Source organism: Crocuta crocuta, unplaced genomic scaffold, assembly GCF_008692635.1.
Source record: "Crocuta crocuta isolate KB4526 unplaced genomic scaffold, BGI_CrCroc_1.0 scaffold162, whole genome shotgun sequence".
In the NCBI taxonomy this organism is placed as follows: Eukaryota; Metazoa; Chordata; class Mammalia; order Carnivora; family Hyaenidae; genus Crocuta; species Crocuta crocuta.
In genome coordinates, this window is record NW_027529433.1 from 5,122,219 (window position 1) to 5,136,226 (window position 14,008).

A 14,008-nucleotide genomic window follows, 5' to 3' on the forward strand; every position below is an offset into this window, starting at 1 on the left:
CACATGATAATCTCAATAGATGCAAAAAAATGAAAAAGAATTGGACAAAATTTAACATTCATTAATGATCAAAACTCTCAGAAAACTAGGAATAGAGAGGAATTTCTTTAACTTGATGAAACCATCTGCAAAATAACTATATCATACTCGTGGTTTTTAAAAAAAATCCTGCATGCTTAGATGAAAAAAAAGGGCAGGAGGTAGAAAGGAAGATATAAACTGTCTCTGTTTGCAAATGACATGATGATCCATGTAGAAACCCTCATGCAATCTCCAAAACAAAAACAAAAACAAAACAATAACTTCTAGAACCAATAAATGAAGTTAGAAAGATTATAGGACACAAGACCAGTATACAAAAATTCAACTGATTTTTATATGTTTGCCAATGAACAATTAGAGATTAGAATTTTAAAAATTTATGATAGCACACACACAAAAGAAAATACTAAGCTATAAATCCCTACAAAATGTGTGCAGGATTTATATACCAAAAACTATAAAATACAAATGAAGTCAATGGAGATGTATGTTGAATCCATGAATTCTAAGACTCACTATTGTTAACTTGTCAATTTGTCTCAAATTGATCTATAGATTTTATATAACCCCAATCAAATTCCCAGCAGGAATTTTTGTAGATAATGACAAGCAGATCCTAAATTGAGGTGTAAAAGCCAGTGAGTTCAAATGGCCAAAACAGTTTTTAAAAAGAATAACAAAGGACTCATACTATCTAATTTCAAGACTTACTACGGGGCCTCCTGGGTGACTCAGTCAGTTAAGGGTCTGACTCTTGATTTTGTCTCAGGTCATGATCTTATGGTTGGAGAGTTCAAGTTTCATGTCAAGTTCTGTGCTGGCAGCTGGAAGACTGCTTGGAATTCTTTTTCTCTCTCTCTCTGCCCCTCCTCTGCTCATACTTTCTCTCAAAATAAAATAAGTAAGTATTTTTTAAAAAGAAAATAGAGAGGCATCTGGGTGGCTCAGTTGGTTAAGCCAGCCAACTTTGACCCGGGTCATGATCTCGCAGTTCGTGAGTTTGAGCCGTACCCCAGGCTCTGTGCTGACAGTGGGGAACCTGGAGCCTGCCTTGAGTTCTGTGTTTCCCTCTCTCCTGCCCCTCCCCCACTCAACTCTGTTTTTCTCTTTCTCTCTCAAAAATAAAAACATTAAAAAAAAAAAAGACTTACTACCAAGCTGCAATAGTTAAGAAAGTACAGTAATTGGCAAAGGCCTATGGTTACAAGGCATGAAAATTACCTCCAATCTACCTATCTCCAATCTACCTATCAGTATATACTACCAAGTGTATACTGAAGCAAGGGGAATCAGTGATACATTCTGTATTTCAAAACAGGACTATGGCACAGATTTCTACTTCTCCCTAAATATTTATTCTTTCTTCTTCTTCTTAGTAAAAATACCCTTGACTTTTAATGGGACATATGGCAGCCCAACTGGAGACTACGTTTTTCCTCCTCTCTTGTAAATAAGTGTGGCCATGTAACTAAATTCTGGGCAATAGGATTTGAGTAGAAGTGTTTCAGGTATCTTCCACTTGGTGCCCTCAAAAGGACATGGAATGTAAGGCTGGCATGGGAGCCATCTGTTAGCATGAAGGAAAGGGCAACATCCTACAGCATATATGGAAGAACTCAGCAGGTGTCTAGGCTTCTGGAACCTAAAAGAGCAGAGCAAATCCACCATCTATTTTATTTATGCCACTGTTATTCAATCTCCGTTAAACAACTGAAACAATATTCTAACAAAACAGGGAACCAGTGTTCTTCTTCTCACCTCCCAAACCTAGAAAAATTTAAATAACTCAGAACATTACCATCCCTAACTAACCCAGGTCTTCTCACCTTGATCACATCTTCTTCACATGTTTCACCCCCAACCTATTTTCACCCTTATTACTTTCCTTTTCTAAACTCCTACTTCTGCTGTCTTTCAGCTCAGAGCTTTATATTAAATTCCTTATGCTGTTGTTTGTCACTGTTTTTACCTTCATAGCCTTATAAGGCTACATTTCCAATTAGTTCCAAAAGGGCGCAGTGGGTGTTCACTTAAGGAGGCTGCAACAGCCACTGGCAGCTAGGAGTTTACTTACTTACTCTAAACTTTCTTTTTCTTCTTTTAATTATTTCACAAAGTATTCATCTAGCCTGCTGTTACCATTTTGTAACCAAGAAGTACATTATGGTCTAGAGAGAGGCTGTGTGTCCCTCCCCCCTCNTTAGAACAGTTAAAACGTAGTTGCTTGATTTGTGTGATATTCAATCATTGCATTTTTTTTCCAAATCAGTACAGCTTTTATTGCATTGTGTGATTTTCAATCAAACTTCACCAACCATTTACAGTGTGTGTAAAATATTTTTTTCATCTTTACTTATGTAGCAAGGAAGCAAAATTTTACCATGTGTAATAGTGTATACAACTTAAATTATGTTCCAGTTTTCACTTATAGGTACTAATTTTTATTTAATAGGAGTTAATATTTCATTCCAAGCATATTCTTAATGATTTGACAAAGATAAATTTTCATTTTTAATTTAATTTTATCATGCTATTTATTTTTTAAGATTTTATTTTTAAATAATCTCTACAACCAACATGGGGCCAGAAGTCACAACTCCAAGATCAAGAGTCGCATGCTCCACTGACTGAGCCAGCCAGGAACTGCATTTTGTTTTTTAAGATTTTACTTTTTTAAGTAGTCTCTAAACCCAACATAGGGTTCACGCTCAACCCCAAGATTGAGAGTTGCCTGCGCTACTAAATGAGCCAACCAGGTTGCTCCTATTTTTTTAAAAATAAATAATTGAACATGCTAATAAACACTTTCCTGCAATTTTTTTAAATTTTCATCTTTGTTTTCCTTTAACTCTTAGGATTTCTCTACCTGAATTTTCTTTTGCTGAACTAAAAGAAAAATATAGACTGAATTAAGATGTATTATTTAAAACTTCTTAAATGTTTATTTAGTTTTGAAAGACAGAGAGACAGAGCATGGGTGGAGGAGGGGCAGAGAGAGGAAGACACAGAAGTAGGCTCCAGGCTCTAACTTGTCAGCACAGAGCCCAACGTTGGGGTTGAACTCATGAACTATGAGATAATGACCTGAGCCAAACTTGGATGCTTAACCCAGGTGTCCCTAAGATGTGCTTGCTTATTTATTTATTTATATGTTTATTTTTGAGAGAGAGAGAGACAGAGTATGAGTGCGAGTGGGGAGGGACAGAGAGAAAGGGAAACACAGAATCCGAAGTAGGCTCTAGGCTCTGAGCTGTCAGTGCAGAGCCTGATGTGAGTCTTGAACTCACGAACTGTGAGATCATGACCTGAGCCAAAGTCTGACGCTTAACCAACTGAGCCATCCAGGCACTCAAAGATGCACTATTTTAAATATTGCTATAAATATCTTTAATGTACAATATGTCCATCAGAGTGATAAAAGTTCACTAACATAGATTCTGCCCAATTTGGAAATAATAATAATGATCACTTATTGAGCATTTACCACATGTTAAGAATTATACCTTTATTCACACTCTTGCATTTTATCATGCTGTAAGTCTTTCAGAAGAAAAATAAAAATAATTATTTTTTCAGAGTTATATAGCTAGCATTAAACCTGATAGGCACAATTTACATAGAATATTTTAAATGTATTTATTTAAAGGATATTTTAATATTGCAAATTACCAGTAATAGATTTAACGTGTGAGGATTCCTTTCATTTGCTGTTTGCAGATCAGTCCTATGATTTTTGTATCTTAATTTATAATCTATTTGTATCTTTATTTATAGAAAAGTGGTGGTTTCTACCAGAATTCTTAGCAAGTTCATTGAAAAAAATAAATTTGCTCCAAAATTTATTAAGTTTTATTAATTATCATTAATTAATATTTATTAAAATTTATTGGTTTTCTGAAGAGCATCAATTCTGGGTTATTTTTTTCTTTGCCTTCATGAGTAGATAATAATAATAGTTACCATTTATTGAGTACCAATGATGTGCCACACATAGTGCTGGCTCCTTGATATATATTTTCTTATATAATTTTCAGAACAACCACAACCCTGTGTGACAGATATTTTATTTCCACTTTACAGTTGAGAAAATGGAGTCTCAGAGAAAATTAGTGAATTACTGAAATTTATCCAATAAGAATTTGTCTTAGCCAAGGCCTAAATCCCTGCTTTTAATCATTCCTGAAGTATCACTGCCTGGCTGAATGCCAAAACATTTGAGTAAAGAGTGGGGGAAAACAAGAGTGGGGGAAAAATCAGTCATTAATTACAATTACTTGGTGTCATAGAGACTTCTAGTTGTTGTACTGAATTCAACTGTATTGAATTCCATTACTCTCATGTCTTACATGTCTAAAAATCCAAGGAAAATTGGTTGAGTTCTATCAGCTCTTAAGTTTCCAAATCATTTGGAAGCATGTAAATCTTATATGAAAGGAATTCTTAAAAAAATCTCAATTATATGATTAAATGGCAATCATATCCACCCGTGCAGGTTCAAAAAATATGGTAATAAGGGAAGAGAAATAATTGTGGTAATAATTAAATAATAATACAGCAATTAAATATTAGTGTAGTAATGTTGGAGTTGGAAGTTGTGGAAATTTAAATGAAATTTCCCTCTTCAATTAAGAATAATATCTTTATATTATTTTAAAATAATAGGGAAAAAGCTATTTCAAAAAGACTTTCTTCCCCTTGGCAGATGATAGCTTTTTTTTTTTAATGTTAAGTTTATAAACCGTAAGGAATTCCCTAAATCTTAAGTAATAGGCAAGAAAATCTGCTGGAAGATAATTTTTAAAAGTAAATAATTTAAATTTAAAAACCTATCTGAATGAATCACAACATAAACCAGTATTTAGAGTATTCTTCTGATAATCTAGAAACTGTAATCTGTTGTCCAAAAATCCTATCCTTTTTATGTTACATTTCCTATTGCTATCAAAAAAGAATATACACACCTAGGAAAGATATCTTATTGGAAGGCATAAAGAGTCATAGATAGGATAAAAATAAAATAATCATAAATATTTTGGTGATAGTTTCAAATAGAACAGTCAGAGAGCTCATGATAAACACATAAAAAGATTTTATCCATAGCGTGAAATCCAAAAACACCTTTCAGGTCTCTCTTGATTGACCCTGAATAAAAGTCTTACTTCAGGTGACAAAAAAAGGTCCATTAATGTTGCTCATGCATTTCAACATAAAAATGGAAGGGAATCATTGACTACAGGTAGAAATGTGCAAAACTACTCAAGATAAATATGCTGCTTTGAGGCTACACATTCACTCCACTTTTGTCTGCCAGCTTGATTTTTGAATTGGGCACTCATGGATAAAAGGTATGTGATCTGAAAAAAATAGTGTGTGTCTTTTAAAAGTCAGTGTCATGTAATGTCATTCCTTTTGGCAAAATTTATGTTACACGGTATTAGACTATGGCCTAGCTAATGTAACATGATGCATTAAAAACTGCACATCATGATTGCAATATGTGTCAGAACAATGAATTGTTATATCAGATACCTGTTCAGCTGTAAATAGGGCCCTCTCTAAGTCACTGACAAAAGGATTATATTCTCTTGATGCCAGTATAGAATTTCTATTGTCTAAAACATATAGCTGTCCAATATCCATACTTTGTGACCTGTGGCCATTTAAATTGTATGTTTAATACATGCCTACAGTGAGAACACAGCATGTTATGAAAGCCACAGTTGGAGATATTTTTGTTTTCATAGGCATATTCCAAGATCCAATAGTCATATCTTCCCCTTTCCCCAACAGGTATACACAGGAAGTCCTAACAGATTCTGTATCAGTTAGAAAATCCTTTGGACTGCTAGTAATAGAAATCCCATAAAAAGTAGCTTGAATACATAAGGGTTTGTTTTTATCACATGAGTAGATATAGATGCTGCTGGTTTTGGTTTTGAAACAGCAGCTCAGTAGTGTCAGGATGGTGTCTCTGAAATTTTATCTTTCCCTTATGATTGAAAGGTGGATGTTTTAACTTTAGTTATTCCATCTACTTTCATGGAAGAAGTGGGAAGGGGGCAGATTACTGTCTTTATCCCTTTTATGAAGAAATCCAAATCATTTCCAGCAAGTACCTACATATTTCCACTTATCTATAATTGCCCAGACCTGTGCACCTGGAGACCTCTAGCCACAAGGGAGATTGAGTAAATAGGCCCTACAATGGAAGCAGGTAAGGAAGAAGGGCTTGGGGAATGAATGTTGGATAAACCAGTTTAATAGTGTCTGTTATAGATGCTACTAACTATTTTGTTTTAAATGTTTTTACTTTACATGTGTACTTATATTAAGAGAGAGAGCGGGGGGGGGGGGGGAAGAGAGAGGGAGAGAGAGAATCCCAAAGAAGCTTGTTCTGTCAGCACACAGCCCAATGCAGAGCTTAATCTCACAAAATGTGAAATCATGAACTGAGCCAAAATTAAGAGTCAGAGGCTTAACCAACTGAGCCATCCAGGTGCCCCACCACTAACAGTTTATGAATATAGCAGGAAGTACAGCATGGGAAGGCTTTAAATTTTTTTTTAATGTTTTATTTATTTCTAGGAGAGAGAGAGAAATACAGCGTGAGCAGGGGAGGATCAGAGAGAGAGGGAGGCACAGACTGAAACAGGCTCCAGGCTCTGAGCTGGCAGTCAGCACAGAGCCCGACGCAGGGCTCAAATCCACGAACCGCGACATCATGACCTAAGCGAAAGTCGGACGCTTAACCGACTAAGCCACCCAGGCGCCCCGGGAAGGCTTTAAACAGAGATGAGTTAATATAGTAAAAAATTTGATGTTGACCTCTACCTTACACCATACACAAATATGAATTATAGTAGAATGTGGATATAAATGTGAAAGGTTAAAAACGTCATCTATAATAAAACATAAGATAATATCTTCATGACCCTGCATGTAGGCAAAGATTTTTTAAATAGGATACAAAGAGCACTCACTAAAAACGGGGGAATTGTCATAACCGGATTACTAAAATCTAAGTGTAAAATCGAGAACTTCTGTTCATTGAGAAAGCAAGATGCAGAGTTGTGTTGTTTCCAGTTTCTTGCCATTATAAATAATCCTACCTGAATGTTCTTATGCATGTCTTTTAGGAAACCTATGTAAGCGTTTATACTTGATACTTGCAGAACAATTTGTGAGTTACAGGACATGCATATGTTCAGCATATTCATGTTCTGTCAAATCCTCTTGAGAAGGCTCCAGTGGTTGGTGAGCTGCAGCCAGATTCCATATGTTCCTAAGAAGTCATGTGCTCAGTCAGAAGTGATATGACTAATGTCCTGGCTGACCCTCTTGGGTTAGTAGAAACATTGGGTTTGGTAAAGAAAAGAAGACTGGGCCACAGGTGACATCAGCCAATAGTATATTAGCTTCCCATTGCTGCTGTAACAAATAGCACAAAGTTGGTGGCTTAAAACAACACCCTAGAGAATGCCCTAAGTTTTAGACCCTTTCTTCCCTGCATCTACTCTGAAGTCATAACCCTAGTTCCTCATGGTATTTGGGATCAATTCCTACTACCAAGATAGCAAGTTTTCTCTCTCTCTCTCTTTTTAATTTTTGGTCTGGTAGTCCACTCACACAACGAGCCCAAAGCAATAGCATAGTAGTATCTGATAGAAGGAATAGCTTCAAATTTCATGGAATCCTTGCTATTTCCTATGTGGAAGTATTTTCCATGGAACTGGGACCTTTAATCTAACAGAGCCTAAGGTGGCATGAACAATAAGAACAAATACCACAAGTAGGTTACGAGATGTGATGGTAAACGGTGCCAATCCTATTTCCAATACCTGGTTTCTTGGTTCTATTCCATGTATTCTTGGCATTGAGGGATGGTACGTCAGCTATTTGTTCAGTGCATATATCATATCCTGGGGAGTGGCGCCCCAACCATATAATGTGCTGTCCCCAAGTTGTCACATTCGCTGAGTCTTTCATGTGTTATTCTATCACTCTGTTAAACTGGTTGCTTTTAGGTGATGAGGCATATGGTAAGACCAGGGGATTCTGTGGTCTCATTGTTATACTTCGTTTGATCTCAGGCAATGTTGAGTGGAATACCCTGTCAATAAGCCAATCCCTATCTACAACAGATGTCAATTATGGTAAAGATAGATCACTGCCTCTATCAGTTTAGATCCTTCAAGAAGCAGAAGCCAAGATAGGATTAGATAGGCAATAATCTATGGAAGGAAACAGCTGTAAAGAACGTGAAGGAAAGGAGCAGAGTAAGCTGGGAGAAACTTTACACGGCAACACAGGTCTTGTCTGACATCTCTGAAAAAGAGGGAAGGAAAAATTGAGTGGAAAAGGCTTTCGGAGTGCCTGGGTGGCTCACACAGGTAAGTGTCCAACTTTGGCTCGGATCATTCAGCTCAGGTCATGATCTTACAGGTAATGATCTTACAGTTCATGAATTCGAGCCCTGCATCAGGCTCTGCACTGTCAGCACAGAGCACACTTGGGATCTTCTGTCTCCCTCTCTCTCTGCCTCTCTCTCTCTTTCTCTAAAATAATAAATAAACATTTAAAAAAAAAAGAAATAAAAAGTTTTTATAAAGAGCTTTAGACTTCAGTGAAGTTCTTATAAAGTCTTCCCAGGTTAATAGGAAGTTCCTGAGTAAAGGTTCTCGTTAGAGAAACCCCAGGTCGGACAGGAATCATTTGGCTCTAATACCATTGCTGTGCTTGGTAATTAGCTGGGAAAGAAGCATGTCCTTGATGTGAATACAAGAATCCAAAGGCATAGAAGCTGAAGGCTGACATTTAACTATGCTTCACACAGAAGTTTCTCTTAAAAGGTAGACCTGAGGGGCGCCTTGGTGGCTCAGCCGGGTAAGTGTCTGACTTCAGCTCAGGTCATAATCTCGTGGTTTGTGGGTTTGAGCTCCGCATCAGGCTTTGTGCTGACAGCTTGCAACCTCAAGTCTGGAGCCTGCTTTGGATTCTGTGTCTCATTCTTTCTCTGCCTCTCTCCCGCTTGCACTCTATCTGTGTCTCTCAAAAGTAAATAAACACTAAAAGTTTTTTAAAAATAAAGGTAGACCTGAGTGGTATATTCTTATGGTTGCCTCATTGGTCACTCCCGGAAGAAAGGGGTCTGATGTAATCAAGCTCTCAACCAGATAGTCTCCTGGAATAGTACTATATCAAGAGCTCAGTATTGGTCTCTGCTGCTGGTGGGTTAGACATTCAGCAATGGCAGCAGCTAGGTCAGCCACGATGAAAGGGAGCCCATGTGTAGCCTCTGCATTAGTTATCTCTTGTTGCGTAACAAATTGTCCCAAAAATTAGTGGCTTAAAACAACAAACATTATCTCAGTTTCTGTTGGGCAGGAATTAGTAGAGTTTAGCTGAGTGCTTCTGGCTCAAGCTGTTTTAAGAGCAGTCAATGTATAGACTGGGATTGCAGTCTCATCTGGAGGCTCACTTCCTCTTCCAAGCTCACTCATGTGATTATTGGCAAGCTTCAGTCCCTTGTCACATGGCCTTCTCCACAGGGCTGCCTCATGACATGGCAACTGGCTATCTACATTGTGAATGACCATAGAGAAACCAAGAAAGGGCATACAAGGTGGCAGCCCTTTTTGTAACCTAGTGTTAGAGGTGACATTCCATCACTTCTGCCGTATTCTATCTGTTACAGTTGAGTCAATAAATCCATGTTCGTGGAGAGCAGATTACACAAGGGCAGGACAGCCAGGAGGCAGGAATCCTTAGTGGTCATCTTAGAGGCTGCCTACCACAGCCTCCGTCTCTGCTACACTGGCTACTCTGCTCATGAACTTGCACTGAGGAGGCTGAATTGACATGCTGTTTGGCATCCATGGGAGAAGTCATTCTGTCAGTTTGGTTATTGACTGTTTCCACAGTGGTCAATGCTCTTTGGTGAGCACTAACATGAGACACAAATCACAAGCTTTATGTGTACTCCTGGTGTCTTTCCCATATTTCTTTCTCTTTTTCTGCCACATTTGTTTCCTTCAGGTCTCTGACGAGCAAGTGAAGCCATTCATCACTGCCCAGGAATCCATACCTCAGGCCACTCACTTTCTATATAAAGCCACTGGCGAAGTGATTCCTTAGCAGCTTTGCAGCAGGCGAAAGATTTCTCTTTCTAGGTGTCCTTTGGGGCAACCTCTAAGTGGGCTATTGTGCAGAGCAGTCCCTCTATAGTTAACATCTACTTACTGTACTGACCCATCTGTGGATGAGGTCCAAATTTTCCTTCTCCATTAGAAAACTTTGGTCACAGGGAATCCCCAGGGAGGCCATAGAGTTGAGAAAAACTAACAGAGTTGGTGAAACTAAAGAGTTAGATGTCCTATGAATTTACATATGACTTCTATGACCTGCTCAGGCTCAATCCCAGATGTATTATTTTTGCACAGTAGATTAATACTGTTTTTAATTTTTTTTGAGGGAGCAGGGGAGAGGGACAGAGGGAAAGACAGAGAGAGAGAGAATCTTAAGAAGGCTCCACAGTTAGCATGGAGCCCAATGCAGGGCTCAGTCCCACATCCCGGGATCATGGATCTGAGGCAAAATCAGGAGTCAGATGTTCAACTGACTAAGTCACCCAGGGGCCCCACAATAGATTCCTATTATGTCCATTCATAGTGACTCTGATAATGCCCCTCTGATAATTGGTGGCTTTGGCCCTATAGTTTCTTGCTGTCACATTATCAATTCTAAGTCTCTACTAGGGCCCAGAGTGTTTCTGGCGTTGTCTTTCAAAAAGTGAATACTTCTCTAACACTATAAGCATGGCCTATATGCTACTCTCCTCTTTGGGTTTACCAGAGACTGCACCTTGGATCCTTATCCACCAGATACATCAGCATCATTAGAACTACTGAGTCATATGGCCTGAATAGCAGGGGAGCTTGTACTGCAGCCCAAACTGGAAGCAGAATCTACTCTTTCTCTGTACCCCATTCAAAGCTGGCAGTGTTGATTCCTTGATTAATCTGTCAGAATAGTATTCCCCAGTGCAGTATATTACTAACCCCATTTATTTGGAAAGTGATTCTGGAGCCCAGGAGTGAACAATGAATAAATGAAACAGGGAAAGAAAAAAAGAAAATGCGGGTGCCACAGTGGCTCAGTCATTAAGCATCTGACTTCGGCTCAGGTCATGATCTTATGGTTTGTGAGTTCAACTCCCACATCAGGTGAGCTGGAGCTCTCTTTGGATGAACTTGGATTCTCTTTTTTCTCTCTCTTCCCCTGGTGAGATTCTCTCTCTCTCTCTCTGTCTCTCTCTCTTTCTCTCTCTCTGCTTCTTGCTCACTTGTACCCTCTCTCTCTCTTGCAAAAAGAAAAAAAGAAAGTGGAAGTTTGGATTATTGAGTTTATCAATTGCTACAGGTGACTGGTATTTGATTCCAGGGGACCATCTAAAGAGTTTTATGAAATGTGTCTACTGCCTGGAGAACTAAAGGGGGGAGCAGTTCATCCACAGGCTTCTGTACCCCTGAAGTACTGGCTTGTGTACACATGTGTACTGAGAAGCTTCCCATGCCTGTCTGCTGTCTCTGTGGGGCTCATGGCCTAGGCCTGAAGCAAGAGACTTCCAGGTTGTAGTCATGTGATGCTTGTCAAAGCCTGAGTGTGACTGGGTGCTGCTGCAGTGGCTCCAGTTAGAGGGAGGGACAAAAGAATTTGAAAAAAATGTATGAGTACCGGAATAAAGCTGATCTTCTAGGTCTCCTCAGAAGAGGTGCAATTCCTAATGATGAAGGAAATATTTCCAGTCTTTCATGCACCCAGAGGTAATTATCAGAGACATTTCACAAAAAATATAGTTTTATCAACAGTGTTTCTTTATTTAAGTTCTCTCTCCAGGGGTGGCTTCTCCACTTGGCCACCTGGTTTTATTCAACAGAAGTATGCCATCAGAGCAACTGCATTTAGCCCTAGGGAAGTCTCACTGCATGTAGGTTGTCTCAGAGTTCCAGGAAGGTAAAGACATGACCAGTCTATTGTTTTTGTCAAAATTAGAAATCTATCTTAATCCCATATTTACTTTTCTTTAACTCAGAAAATACTTACCATGCCTCTCCAAAGATCTAGCCATTAAGTTTGGTGCTGGGGGCACTAAGATGATGTAATGTGGACTCTAATTTTGAGGAGGTTGGGGTCAATTGGGAGAGAAGAGCCTGAAGTGATGCTGAAACTGAGTTTATAGTTCTGGTAGCGTATGGGGAAAACAACTTGTTATTTATAAGGAAATCTGCAGTATTCCTTTTATCCTTAGTGTTTATTTAATTTGAGAGAGAGAGAGAGCAGAGGAGAGGCAGAGAGAGAAGCGAGAGAATCCCAAGCAGGCTCCATGCTGCCAACACAGAGCCTGATGTAGGGCTCCATCTCATGAATGGTGAGATCATGACCTGAGCCAAAATCAAGAGCCACCTGAGCGCCCCTCAGTAGTGTTCTTTCGTAAAATATTACTGCAATATTTCAGGATTAGCAATGGAAGAATTGCCACTCAGGGAAGAGATAACTACATTTTCCCCTTGTTCTGACAGATTCCTCTAAGTCCTGGGGATCTTTTCAGCCCTCAGTTTCAAATGTCCATAAATGTATCTCTTACAGAGTTGCCTACAGATTCATTCCTATAGTTCACCTAAGTCCTAGGCTGGAAGATTTAAAAAGAACTCAATTGGGGCACCCGGGTGGCTCAGTCGATTAAGCGTCTGACTTTGGCTCAGGTCATTATCTCATGGTTTGTGAGTTCAAGCCCCATGTCAGGCTCTGTATGGATACCTCAGAGCCTGGAGCCTCCCCTTTGGATTCTGTGTCTCCCCCTCTCTCTGCCCCTCCCATGCTCATGCTGTCTCTCTCTGTCTCTCAATAATAAAAATGTTAAAGAAAATAAAATAAAAGAACTAAATTATGGTTAAGGGATAATAAAAGGGTGCCAAACAGTGAGAAGTACAGTTTACACCATATTTCAAATGCCCTAGGGCATGTCCCTGCCTTGGCCCTGTAGGGCTTCTATGGTTAGTACTCTCTTACACTAACAAGAAGTGATCTGTCAGTCTATTTCCTCAAAGTCCAGACCCAAAGGAGCAAGGCCCAGAGAAAAATGGTGTCTGTGTGAGGAAGGGGATGTTTCAGATTATTTTAGCAGTCCATTCTGGAATGGGAAGGCTCCCTGACATATTGTTAAATAGGAAAAAAGTTTTAAAGCACATTTATTCATTCAAGAAGTATTTGTTGAGTACCAACTATGTGTCAGCCATTGTTATCTGTTGGGATACAGTGATGAATAAGTGCAACAAGGGTCCTTTTTATATGGAGCTGACAGTCAAACATGAATTCTGTATGATCTGATTAATGATAACATGTACATTTCTATATTCATATGAATGTGCATCCTACTGGGTTCTTAGTTTCCTATTTAGGACCTCTTTCCCAGATGACTGATTTATTTAGTGAACACTTTATACGGCGCTTATTAAGTACTTACGTTCTCCTAAGCACTTTGCAAATATTAACTTATTTAAGCACTTATAACAACCTGATGAGGTGGGTATTATTATCTCCCACATATTACAGAGTTAAAAACTGGGATGCAGAAAGGTAAGTAACTTGTCCAATTTTGAAAAGTCAGTAAGAAATAGAGCTAGGATGTGACCTCAGGCAGTCTGGCCCAGTTTATGCTCTTAACCACTACTGTAAACTCCTGACACTGGGAACTATTTCACCTGATTCCCTATCCTTAAGGGTGGGAACAAACTCCATGATCTTAATCCATAGCCTCACGTGTACAATATAGTACAGACAGACACAGATAAGCACACATGGCCCTTGGGAGCCTGGATACCTGTGGCAGCAGCAGCAGAGGTCTTTGGGTTATATTAATTACTGGTTTACAGTAAAGTCACAGATACAAAATCATTAAAACAAAGAA